Source organism: Pimephales promelas, chromosome 2 (genome assembly GCF_988280905.1).
Source record: "Pimephales promelas chromosome 2, fPimPro1.hap1.1, whole genome shotgun sequence".
Taxonomy (NCBI): domain Eukaryota; kingdom Metazoa; phylum Chordata; class Actinopteri; order Cypriniformes; family Leuciscidae; genus Pimephales; species Pimephales promelas.
In genome coordinates this window covers 63272-75975 of record NC_142770.1, presented here as the reverse complement: position 1 = coordinate 75975, position 12704 = coordinate 63272, and the positions used below count along the sequence as shown (strand labels likewise).

Below are 12704 nucleotides of genomic sequence, written 5' to 3'. Positions count from 1 at the left end.
TTGGTTTCTTTGAAATGATGGCAGGAGACTGTGGAATAAATTCTAAGGTGTTGGCACCTAATGAGAAGGGGACATGTGCTCAATAAAAAAGGCATCTTTCCCTAAGGGTGGTCATATTAGGACTTTCCACAAATATAGCTGGCCGGTCAGCTATGCCATCAGGGCTTTGCCATTTGTCAGCAAAGATCACAAGCATTATTGTGGTGTCAAGTTGAAAGTTTGATATCAGATGGTCATTCGCTTTAATCAACTCCGTCTCGGACACCCATATATTTATAAGAATATTGTAGGAAGCTATTGATTAATCGAATCCTTATTATTGGTCATTCCTTTGTTTGGTCACTATAAAGAAAGGCTTTACATTAGTGTTTAGTGTTTGCAGGCATGCTGTTTCTGCATTGATTCATTCTTTGGCTTTCCTGTTGTTGTCATACAGTAGTGGGACACAGCTGAACTGGCCAGGTAACATTTCTTTAAAACAAAAACAGTATTATTTGCATTTGCAATCAACAATACAGAGGTTTTCTGACCCTTCGGATGCTTTTTTGCTCCAATGCTTTCCTTAGGAGAATTCACAACAGGAGTTTAATAACGTGGTTGACTCGAGGAAAATTGGTTCTTCAGTGAGTTTACAGAGTTAATAATTCATGTGATGAGAATGTATCTGCAGTATTATGGGGATTGTTTGTCTTTGAGGAGATGGGGTCTTGAGATGAAAGTTTTACACTCAGACTTGGCATTTACCATGTGATATTTCTGGGATGCAAACTGGAGCATTAGAATACATTTCAGTGCTTTTGTCAGATTATATATTTGGGAATAACTTGTTTATTATGAAATGGAGTACTCTCTCATTTAGATGGCAAATAATGATCTAATTATTATGTTTATTTTTGGGAAACATTTTTTCAGTAACATTATATTTTTGAGATGGAACAGCGAACTACATTTATTCAACACAAACTGTTAAATACTGTTACAACATGTGTAAAGCTTAATATTAATTTCAAAATGAACACATTTTTTCATTATCTTTTAATGTGTTAACATGCACTGAATTAAAACGAACACGCAATCAATGATTCTGTGCTTAATAAAGGCTGTACAAATATATATTTTTCTGATTGCTGATTCATGATAACTATTAATTAATGTTGATAATGGGACACCTTATTGAATAGTGTTTCCATTTTCTGATGTAATTTTATTTGCTCCTCCCGCTAACAGAAGTTTGTTGATGTATGCCGTCCTATCATAGAAATGTACTGTAAGTGTCTCCAGTCTAACAGCTTCAGAATAGATAGCACTGATTCTTGAAACTTTGGCAAAAACATGTCCCACTAAAAAAAGTGCTAATTCTGTTGGAAATTAATAACATTTTCATGAATGAAAAGAATCAAGTTTATAATCAGGGGGTCCTTTGCACATATGTAAGGTTCTTTTATAGGTTTATTTTTCATTTTTATTATTTTAATGATTATATGCTGGCCCATTGCCTACAAAATCAGCTGTCCTCGGATAGGAGATAATCATTTCAACTTGATTAAAAAAACAAAAAGGAATAATTGAATTGAATAATATATTTACCACACAAAAGAGTACATTGCAATATGTATTAAAAACTACAAACAGTGAGTTTTGAACAATATTTACTATTATTTTGTGGTTGTTCAAAATGTGTCCCACATATTCGTCACCACCGTCAGATATTTATAAAAAGTAATAAAATCAGGCAACTACAAGGTCAACTACATTCCTCCATACCCCATTTTCAAACCTTCAGCTTTACAGCATGCTTCAAGATCACTCAAGCTCCCGTAATTTTGCTATTTTCTCTTAAACTTGTTCATATATTTGGGCACTGCTACTGTCACAACCATAACATGTCAACACCGTCACTTTTGTATAGAAAATATTAGATTAGATTATGACATAATTGTATACTTTTTAAGAAGAGGTCTGAAGTAGCTAGCAACAGAGGGGAAACAAGATGGCTATAATGTGAACAACTCATGCATATCATGTGAAAGAGTAGGTTTTGTCACCACCGTCAGACGTCACCACCGTCAGGTTTTCTATCTGACGGTGGTGACATACCGTGTGACGGTGGTGACAAAACCCCCCAAATGGTCTATAACAGAGGCTAGAATATAATTGTTGATCACAATAAATACCAATATATTATCTGTAATGTTCCATTAACCTCTTTAATATTTTTATTTATTTAATTCCCCCTATATTTCTTCCATTCAGGCTTACACTGCATGCTACTGTTAGCGAGAGTGAGGATGTTTCCTGATATCCTCACGGCTGTGGTTCAGCTGCAGGAATACAGCAGTTCTAATCTGAACATGTTTGATGCGATTAAATTGTGTTTCATGACGTTCATTTAGATTTTTGCCCACACAAAAAATTTGTTAAAGCCTAGCATGGATAGGAGCAGCAATAACCCCCTTGGGGTAAACAGAACAGAACCAACATGAATGTTTTGCAGATTATTTCAAAATTTAAAGTACAATATAATTCGAGAATTTATTCAGATTCTTGGGGAATCAGAATGTCAAGTCCTGACTGACGAGTGGAGCTGGGGAAGGAGGAGGGTAATGAGCTCCTGAGAAACGTGATAGCTGCTGATAATACTGAAGGAGCTTATATATGTGTACAGTGATAGGCGTCATATTCCTATAGGGGGAGGTGGATCAGCTAATAGTCGGCTGATGCGAGCTTGAATAACGTGACCTGCCAGAACTAACCAGAACTATGGATGCACATAGTGCAGAGCCTACCTACACAGCACATAGTATGCACTATCCATTCCAGGCTATGCATCTCCAATGACTAAAGCCAAATGAAAATGGCATGACATCATTTAAACAAATCTAACATTCGCTGTAATTACCCCCAATTTCATAGTCATTACACTCAACTTTGACTTTATGTATTTTCGAAAGTTATGGCTAGGCAGAAGCTATCTGTAGAGGAGAGAAGGAGAAGAAACAGGGAATACCAAAAAAAGCTGAGAGAGAAAATACACAGTCAGGCAGAGTTAAATGAGGAATACCTCATAAAAGGAAAAAAATGTTTATCACAGTGCTCAAGATTGTTATTTTTTGGACCAAAGAGTTAAATGAAGTTGTTAAGCAAGAATTGATTGACTTGAGTGGTATACATTGTGGAATTGTATGTTGTAAAGAGGCCACAGTCACCACCGTCAGATTAATGTCACCACCGTCAGTTCTAAAGTCACCACCGTCAGAGGGAGTTTTATTGGTTTTAAATGAATATACTTGAAATATGATTCTTCAGTGCTGTTGAGTTATTAAAGTAATAGTCTCTTTTAATACAAAAATATGTTTGTTAAATAAAACAACATTAATTTTTCTATTTAGGCTTAAAGTAAATGTTGTATGATGTTATATCTTTTAAAGGAGTACACGCAAAACAGTATAAAAAATGAACAAAAGTGAATATTCAACATTTAACAGCATATATGTGTACCAAGAATGCCAGATAATGATTTAAAAACTCTAAATACATATTAGACCAAACAAATAAAAAATAATTTGCTATTTATTTTGTCTGACGGTGTTGACAAAAACAAAGTGATAACTGGAGAAACGCCTATTTTATGAAAAAAATACAAAATGAGGAGGTTGCACCGGTGCATTGCTGAACAGCCAAGACCTTGCTTTATAATGATATACCTTCAGATTTTGTAATTTAACTAACTTTTTATTTTCAAAATTAAAACCTGTTTTATCCAAATTCCCAAGAATCACTGATAGACATTAACACACATCTATCAGTAATGTAGTTACACTGGCTTAAACATCAGTGGTCTTGGACTTTTCTTGTAATGATGCCACTGTAAAAAAGTTATTTTTCTTTAGCCATGATGATTAATTGTTCTGTGAGCAAAAGTGTACAATAACAATGCCATGTAAATTCTGCAACAAATAATCGAGAATGAAAATCATCAACAACGAACGTCTTTATCGATTAGTTGGGTCTGCCGACCCTGCACGGAAAACTTCCGTCAGTCACGTCAAATTACGGATTTAAAAATGCGTTTCAATGGACAAAATGCATCTAAAACAGTGGAGGAAACTGATATGTGATCAAAGGCAAGTGATCTAAGCTGCCCAAAACATTTCATATGGTTTGCCTGCCAGGCACGTTGACAGATGCGTGTGCTGTTTAATGTGTGATGTTTCCTCAGCGCAAAACTCTCATTTCACGGTTATATATATCCTTATTTGTAAGTGTTACAAATTCACGCGAGTATTTCCATTTTTCATGAAGGCTCGTCAAATCTCCACTGACCCAGAGCGAGACTTGAATGATGAATTGTTTTTGTAAATAGGACTCATCTTATAGTCATTACAGTAAGAAATTACAGTAGCAGATATTGTTTTGGCTTTACAGCATATCTAGAATAAAGTTATTGTCCAGCTAAAGCTGTTCTGCTGCTGCTGAGTTGGTTAAGCTTTGTATCTTTCTGTTTTGAATCATCATTTACTATCATTCCCTGTTGTTTATACTGCTAAATTGCTAGCTTCAATCTAGATAGTTGCTAGCAAAACACGCTAATAATAATTCGCAAGCCTGTTAGCGTGCCATCTGGGCGCTCTATTTATTTATTTTTTCACTCGCGCCTTTTACAGATCAATCAAAACACTGTGGTGAGAATCAGTCAGTAAAACAAACACGGTGAGTTATGTCATCTTCTCCTCTCTTATTGTGACTTGCACTTCATGTATCGTGTTAGCGCCCCCCAGAGGTGGAAAGAGTAATAAAATATTCTACTCAAGCAAAAGTACTACTACTTCAATGAAATTTTACTTAAGTACAAGTAAAATTACTGGTCTAAAAATCTACTCAGGTAAAAGTAATATGTAGTTCATTTAAATTGTAGGGTTTGGGTTAGGGTTAGGGTTAGGTTAACAGTCCCGAGTGGGGCACTCCTGTGTGGGGTTGGGTTGGGTTGGGTAACCCATCCCAGTAAACACTTTCACACAGACGAGAACCCAAGGGCGTGTCATGATTCGCAGATTTGGTTTAGCAAGAGTGAGTGTCCTTGGCATGTGTATGGTGATTTCAGAGCTCCTCCACGGTGTCCGTGAATCCCACGGGAAGTTCCTGATGCTGTGGAGGAGCTGTCAGGAGGCTCTGGGATACGGTTTCAAGCATATTTATAAATAACATATTAAACAAGCTGTTCAGACTTAAGTGGTTTGTGGAGTGAGAAGGCATGCCAGTGAGGGCAATCTATATATATAGCCTTTACTGTTAAGGTCCTCTTTAATGTTTTTATTCCCACACATTGTAAGACGCCTAAAGCTGTTCAGATGATTTACACTGTTTACAGTTTTCAAGATATAAACACAAAATAGCAGTAAACATGCACTCCTCATCTGGGAACTTTGAGTGACAGTTGAGTGATCCTGCAACAAATCCTGCCGTTTGTTGTTTTGTTGTTACGTGTGTGTGCGAGAGAGAGAGTGTGTGGGTGTGCGATAGAGAGAATGTATGTGAGAAAGTTTGTGTGTGTGTGTGAGTGAGAGAGAGTGTGTGTGTGTGTGTGTGAGTGAGAGACAGAGAGGACAGAGAGAGAGAGAGAGAGAGAGAGTGAGAGAGAAAGTGTGTGTGTGTGCTGCACATCCATAATTTCAAAGGGGATGCGATTACAACTCTATAAGTACATAAATGTATCAAATAACCATACCGAGACGAACTGGTCCATTCTCATCTGTGTTTATTCTGCCGGAGTCTTTTCGTCATCTGGGTCTGATCAGAGACTATTTATATATTCTGATTCAAACGTACGGCTGAATGACATCCAAAACAGCGAGTCTCTCACTCTCAGTCCTTCTGCTTACCGACTGCCATAGGTCTGCAGGTGACGCCCTCATCCAAAGGCAGGGCGGGGTTATGCAGCTCATTTGCATTTAAGGTGGTATACAGCAAAACAGGTCATTTTCAAACAGGCCCCAAAAATGACATTTTCAAATGGTTAAAATAAATTAACTGTGGAATCAACTGTAAATCACCTGTCTACTTTTAATGTTGCGTTAACCCACACTTTGTAGCTCACCCTTCATTGTTTTACAGCTGTCTGATGTCCCAAAATCCCAAAGCTGACTTGGCCAATCACAAGACGAGCCACATATGACGACTGGATAAAACTGAGACCTGAAATTTGATCAAAGAACTAAGTGACTCCGCCTCCCTATAATTGGTAATGAGAGACAGATCTGGACTGCAGGCACATGGCCTCTATGGTTCAGAGTGTGTAGAAACACTAGTCGAGCATGTGCAGAATGAGGCCTGGAGTTGTCTTGCTTCCCAGGAAAGACGTGATCTTGATGGCAGTTTATGTCTCTGTTCAATCCAAATATATGCCTCCACGTCATCAGGGTTAGGGTAGAACTGATGTACAGCTTTCTCCTTGTGTAACAGAGATTCAAGTGGCAGTTCTTCATGCAGCGTCACACTGTGTTGAGTGAAAACTGTTTTCTACAGTAGTCCTGAGCACACACCGTAGGGTGATGGTCTCTCATGCGGTGCCGTCTGAGGGGTCAGAGGTCAGGCGTATCAAACAGGTCTCCTGTCTTGTCCTACACAGACTGAGATTTCTCTGGTTTCCCTGAATGTTTTCACAATATTATGTATGTTAGAGATGGTGAAAGAGAAATTCTTTTCAATCTTGTATTGAAAAATGATATTTTTTAATTGTTTGACAGTTCTCTCATGATATTTTTATTTATGCATTAATTGAATGTCAATGTTCACAATCTGTTTAAATAAGTAATAATAATCAGTCTTGAAATTTGTTCTTGTTAATGTCTATGTGTGAATGTGAATAGTAATTTTTCCATTCTGTGCATTTTTTTAAATCTCATAAAACTTCCATAGCTCTGTTCCCTTTCCCCTTTAAACTTGTATTTATGCCTTGGTCCCGGTGGTTTTAGTCAGTTTTAGTTGTATAGTGCTTCTCTAAATGGTTTCAAAGTATTTGTCATTGTGTCCTCTTCAATGCACCGTTAGTTTTCACCATGTCTTTATGTCCATTTATATTATTAGGTGTTCAGGCACGAAGTGTTGTTTATAAATAAATAAATTTGTTATTTCGGTTTTTGTCCAAAACCCACTTTTGCAAACTAGTCCCTGGTTTTTTGCCCGATCGGGACCAAACCAGTCTAGGCCTATTCTCTGGACTCTCTAGATCAATAATTATCGAAAAAAAGTTGAAATTTTGCATTTGGTTGGCTGTAACAGGCTCATTTAGATAGTGGTCTGTGGCAAAATTCAGTCAAAAGCCCCTAAATCCCCCCCAAAAAGTCACAACTTCACAAAAATCGGTGAGCATATGTGTCCTAATATGGTTAGGAAGCATGCAAAGTTTCGTGAGGATCGGATCATAGGTGGCGCTACAATCGTCAAAAAGGTCTCTCATTATTAGGTGTTCAGGCACGAAGTGATGAAAACCTATTGTATTTGCTAGAAAGAAAAAAAAAATCCCCTAAAACGCATCGTGCAGCCCAAACCGTAAGGGCTGGAGCTGTGAAACTTTGTCAGATGGTAGGGCCTCGAATTGTGGAGAAGCTATCAGAGTATGACCCCGATTGGCCCATAGGTGGCGCTACAGCAACCAAAAGTACTAAATTGTACAAAAAGTGTATATCTCGGATTTGTATATCTCAAAGCTATCAGAGTACGAGGTGCATAGGTGCATAGGTGGATAGGTGGCGCTACAGCAACCAAAGTTCCTCCGCAAAGTTCCGTGAGGATCGGATTATAGGTGGCCAATGAGTGGTGTTGTACTGCCCACTGCTGTTTACATTTTTTTTTTCACAATACTCAACTATAATTCATAGTATAACTTTATCAATTCAATCTTTTAACATTTACAACCACATATAGTAAAAAATGACTATTATCCTGCAGTTGAAAATGAGTGTGTGAACTAAACTGTAGTAAATCATATTTTAACATGTTAAATTATGATAAATCATATTGGAACATGGTTAATTATGTAATATCAAGCTGAAATGTAGTATATCATGATAAATCATGCCTGCTACATACAACTTAATGTCTTTTGATGCTTTTGTGCTTAAATGCCTTAAAGACCTGAACACCGATAAATGCTGCTTGCAGCTTTAATTATCATTGTTTTCATTGCTGTTTGTTCTGTAAGTTAGGTTTTTGATGCTGTCTTTTACCCTTTTTTATTTTTATTTTTTTTTGTATTCGGGCACTTTTGTGGCTTTTTGTTTTTGTTGTTAACACTGTTTTTTCTTCAGTGTAATGTGCTGTTAAACATGTCTGCTTGATTTATGTATTTGTGTCCCCATGCCTTTTGTTCCTTTCCATTCGTCTCGGTCCTTTTTATTCTTCTGTACCCCCATATATTCATTTTGTTAGGGTTAGGGTTAGAAATTTATTATTTCTGTTTATGCACTTGTATTTATGCCTTTTGTCCTACTTATGTTGTCTTTTGTACTTGGTATGAGCATATATTTTTTTCTTTAGCTTTTTAATTTCTTTAGTATTAATGTCACACGTGAAATTCAATTGAAAATTTTTGCTCTGCCATGCTTAACAGCTTTAATGCTTTTTATTAGTCCATTTTTATTTATTTATTTATTTTTAACGCAGTTTTGTCCACTTGAGTTGTTTTTTTTGTACTTTGTATTGTTTAACCCTGTTTTTTTGTATTTCAGCATATTTTAGGATTTTTTTATGCCCTCTGTCTTTGTCTTTTTCTTTTTGTACAGTATTTTATTTATTTTTATTTAATAATAATAATAATAATAATATTTAAACTTTTTGTTCTGTGCCCTGTATGGTCTTGTCTAAGCTATTCTAAGACAGAACAAAATAAAGTTGTCAAGCATAAAAGCTGCATGTCTCAGATTATTCTTCCTTTGCATTCCTATTCCCCTTTAGTGTTTATTTCTTGATTCAATTTTAAATACCCTTTATGCCTTAATGCTCCTTTAGTTTTGTCTCTGCACTTATGTCCTTATCATGGTCTCAATGGCCCTTTTTGTATTTGTGCATTTTTATCCTATATCTCGGGCCCCCGGGGGCCCATGAGCCTGGGGGTGGTCTCTTTCGAAATATGTTAGATTTTCACAACAAAACCAGCCAATTTAGAAGAAAAAAAAAACAATTTAACGTTACCCACCTGTCAAGCAAAAACAGAGCAACCTGAATGTTGGACTGTAAGCCCTTCTGCCGCCGGAGTTCTCGCCATCGTTCAAAAGCTTTGCTACCGATGTAAATTCGGAACTTCGCACGTTCTTTATCCGACTCCTTCTTCTTTTTAATTTGTTCCTCAGAACGACGTCTCTTTGGTCGTGTGTCGGTAATTTTTCAAACTTCCCTCTGATGCTTTGCTGCTCTCCTTCACACACACACACACACACACACACACACACACACACACACACACCCTTCATGTGCACGCGCACTAACCCCCCAGACCCACCCACCAAATACTTCTTGCCAGTGATTGGCTGGAACACTGTTTGTTAGGTTTCGTGGTCCGGGTAAGACATGATTGTTTTTGTTGCCGTTTGTGGAGCCTGTGGTGTCTACAGAGACCGTGTTTTTTTACAGTGTGTTTAGGGGACAGGCAGCTATAGCTGATAGTGAGGAGACGTTTGATGTATGTGACAAAAAATGTTTTGGCCCAGCATCGCTTAGAGAACCTTTAAGATGCACCTTTTTTGATTCTGGGTGATTTTAATCAGTGTGGATTGGAGAGATCCTTACCAGGTTTTTTTCAATATGTGAAGTGTGGAACGAGAAAAAACAACACCCTTGACAAGTGTTATGGCAATATTAAGGATGCTTATGTGGCTAAAGCCAGACCCCCCCTCAGTAATTCTGACCATAACGTTATTCATCTGCTCCCCACCTATCTGTCAGTGTTTAAGACAAGTAAACCAGTTTCTAAGGTCGTTAAGGTGTGGTCAAGTGATAGTATAGAGGAACTGAAAGGATGTTTCCACTGCACTGACTGGGACATTTTTTATCAGGATGCAAATATATACTATCACTGAAACAATCACTGAATATATATCCGTTTGTGTGGATCTGATTATCCCCCAAACAGTTATTAAGAGGTATCAAAATAACAAACCATACGTCACAGGGGAAATTAAAGATTGCATCAAAAGGAAAAAATGGGCCTACAGACTGGGGGACACTAGGGGACTTAAGGCAGCGCAAAAAGACCTCAATCATCATTTGAGGATTGCACTCGATATAGAGAACGGGCTGAACGACATTTGGGAAATTAACCATAAATGTATTGATTATGGTACAATCACAAAATAAATTGACACTTGATTCTTCAACAAGTCCACAAAATGAGCAAGTTTCAACAATATCAAGATATTTACAGATACATGAATTAAACCTGTCGCTCATATCTTTTAAGGTGTTGCGCTTGGGATAACGTCAACATGGCAGATGTCCGGAGATATCATTTATTGATCAGGCTACAAATTACCTACACTTTTAGCTAAGGATGGCTGACGCGAAACGGATGTTCCGAATCTTTGCGAGATCCCGAAGCGCAGATGATTCGAAACACTGATCCGAAGCGTGATTAAAAAAACCCACGTCACGTGACTACGGCTGAATGAAGCTGATTCTCCGACTCAGGGTGTTGGGAAAGATCAGACATAACCATACTGATCGCGTGCACACAGAATGCCTCTTCTTAAAGTCTTGTGCTGTTTTATGAAGGAAAAAAGCAATATAATGGTTTCGATTTTAGTTCATTGGCAAAATATAACGCAAGAGACCATGTTAGTTTATACTTTTTAGCTACATGTCATATGTTCTGCAAAAGCCAGAATCAAACTGGGGTCTAAGCGCATCCGCAGCTCATTCATGAACCACACGCTCTACGAGTTACGCCACTATAGCCTAGCTGTTAATGACTGCCGTGTTTTTGATGAAAAGACCCCCCCCCCCCATAAATATGTATAGACAGATTAATAGAAAGAACAGCAGAGAAATTAATATTTTCAAATAAAAATCTATAAGAAAGTGAGACATTGTGGTTTGATTTGTTTTATTAATATTCATGTTTCATGACCAAAATAACATTATGCAATGTGAAGAGACTACAGGTTACAAGCATCATATATTAAAAAATACAATAATAAAAAACAACACTTTTTAATGGATCGTTGTAAAGGTTGTTTCAGATCAACATCCGCTATTGACCACTAGGTGTCGCCATGGAGACGGGTGTCGGATTGATTCGAAGCCTCGAAACAATATAGCACATTTGCTTCAACTGTTTCATTGCTTCACGAAGCCTCGATCTGCCCATCACTACTTTTAGCACTCGTCAAGTTAATTGAAAATAAGTACCTACCTAGTGAGTATGTGGTTTAGAACAAAGCCATGGTCCAGCCATATCAAGGCAAGACAAGTTCACATATCACTCAAAACTGCAATTCCCAGAATTCCTCCTGCTCATCACCTGCACTTAATTACCCAGCCATCATCCTCAGCTGCACCTGATCAGCACACTCATCACCACAGTATTTAAACACACCTCAGTCACACACTTTGTTTGGTTTAATGTGGATTACTCACCGGTCTGTTAATCTGAGTTATTTATCCTCTGAGCTTTCACAAAGATCCTGTCTCCTAGTTCCCTCGTCTGTTCTCTACCTCTGATGCTGAAGTTTCAGCCTGTCATTTGAGTCCTGTGTGAGTGTGTGGAGGCGGTCTGAGCAAGGATGCAGGTCAGGCACTTGAGGGATTTTTTTTTGAGCACCCATTTATTTTTATTGTCTTGTTAATGCACTTTCTCACACCTCATTGTTTTACAGCTGTCTGATGTCTAAAAGTCCCGAACCTGACTTGGTCAATCCCAAGACGAGCCAAGTATGACGATTGTATCATGTAGACCTGGATTTGATCAAAGAACAAAGTGACATCACCTCTCTCCACCAACTTCATTAAACCTTGGAGGGGTTTGAGAGCTGCAGTGGCGTAGCGTCTGGGCATGCACGTGCATATAGGGAATTGTTTTTTTATTAAAACAAGGTAATTATTTTTTAAAGTTTAGTCACAATAAATATGTTTTTGAATGCATGTCATGATATATTTATATAGCGTTTTCTTTTTACAGGAGTGCGGTGAGTCATCATTTCGGCCTCTGTGCTCGCGCTGGCCATGTAAGCGGCTAATGGGTGAATATGGCATTAAGTCTATTCGCGAGATGGAGCATGCGCATTTGGCTATTCGTTCTGTGTTTTCTTTTAAAACAGTTAAGCTATTTAGGTGGTATTAAAATCATGTTTTTGATGCGGTGGTGACTCTCGTAACAATGGCGATAATTAAAGCACCTATAAGCTGTCACAAAGAACCGGCAAAATCAATGATTATGAATAGGCCTATGTCAAATATAGCAAGGAGAAATTAATTGTTTATTAATAAAGATGAAGTTGACGTTGCTGACTCGCGATATTCGCAGTAGGCTATAGGTGGATGCGCCAGTGAGAAATGCACATTTCATTTCATAAGCAGAGAGCAGTCTTTTTGGTTTAGTTTCGTTTTGAATTGTTCTGTTTACAAGTTGACATTTCAATATAGATAAACGTTTCAGGTCTGTGGAGTAGGATATACTTGTACGCTGAGTTTATATTTAGCCCATGAGACGCGCT

The 12704-nt window shown here is 37.7% G+C and overlaps 1 long non-coding RNA gene across 1 annotated transcript; it reads left to right on the top strand.

Moving 5' to 3' along the window:
• Positions 1–3928: 3928 nt before the first annotated feature.
• On the top strand, positions 3929–7150 carry LOC148995682 (uncharacterized). Its single transcript, XR_016169258.1, has 2 exons — positions 3929–4124; positions 6112–7150. It is a non-coding gene; the product is annotated as an uncharacterized LOC148995682 (long non-coding RNA).
• Positions 7151–12704: the final 5554 nt, after the last annotated feature.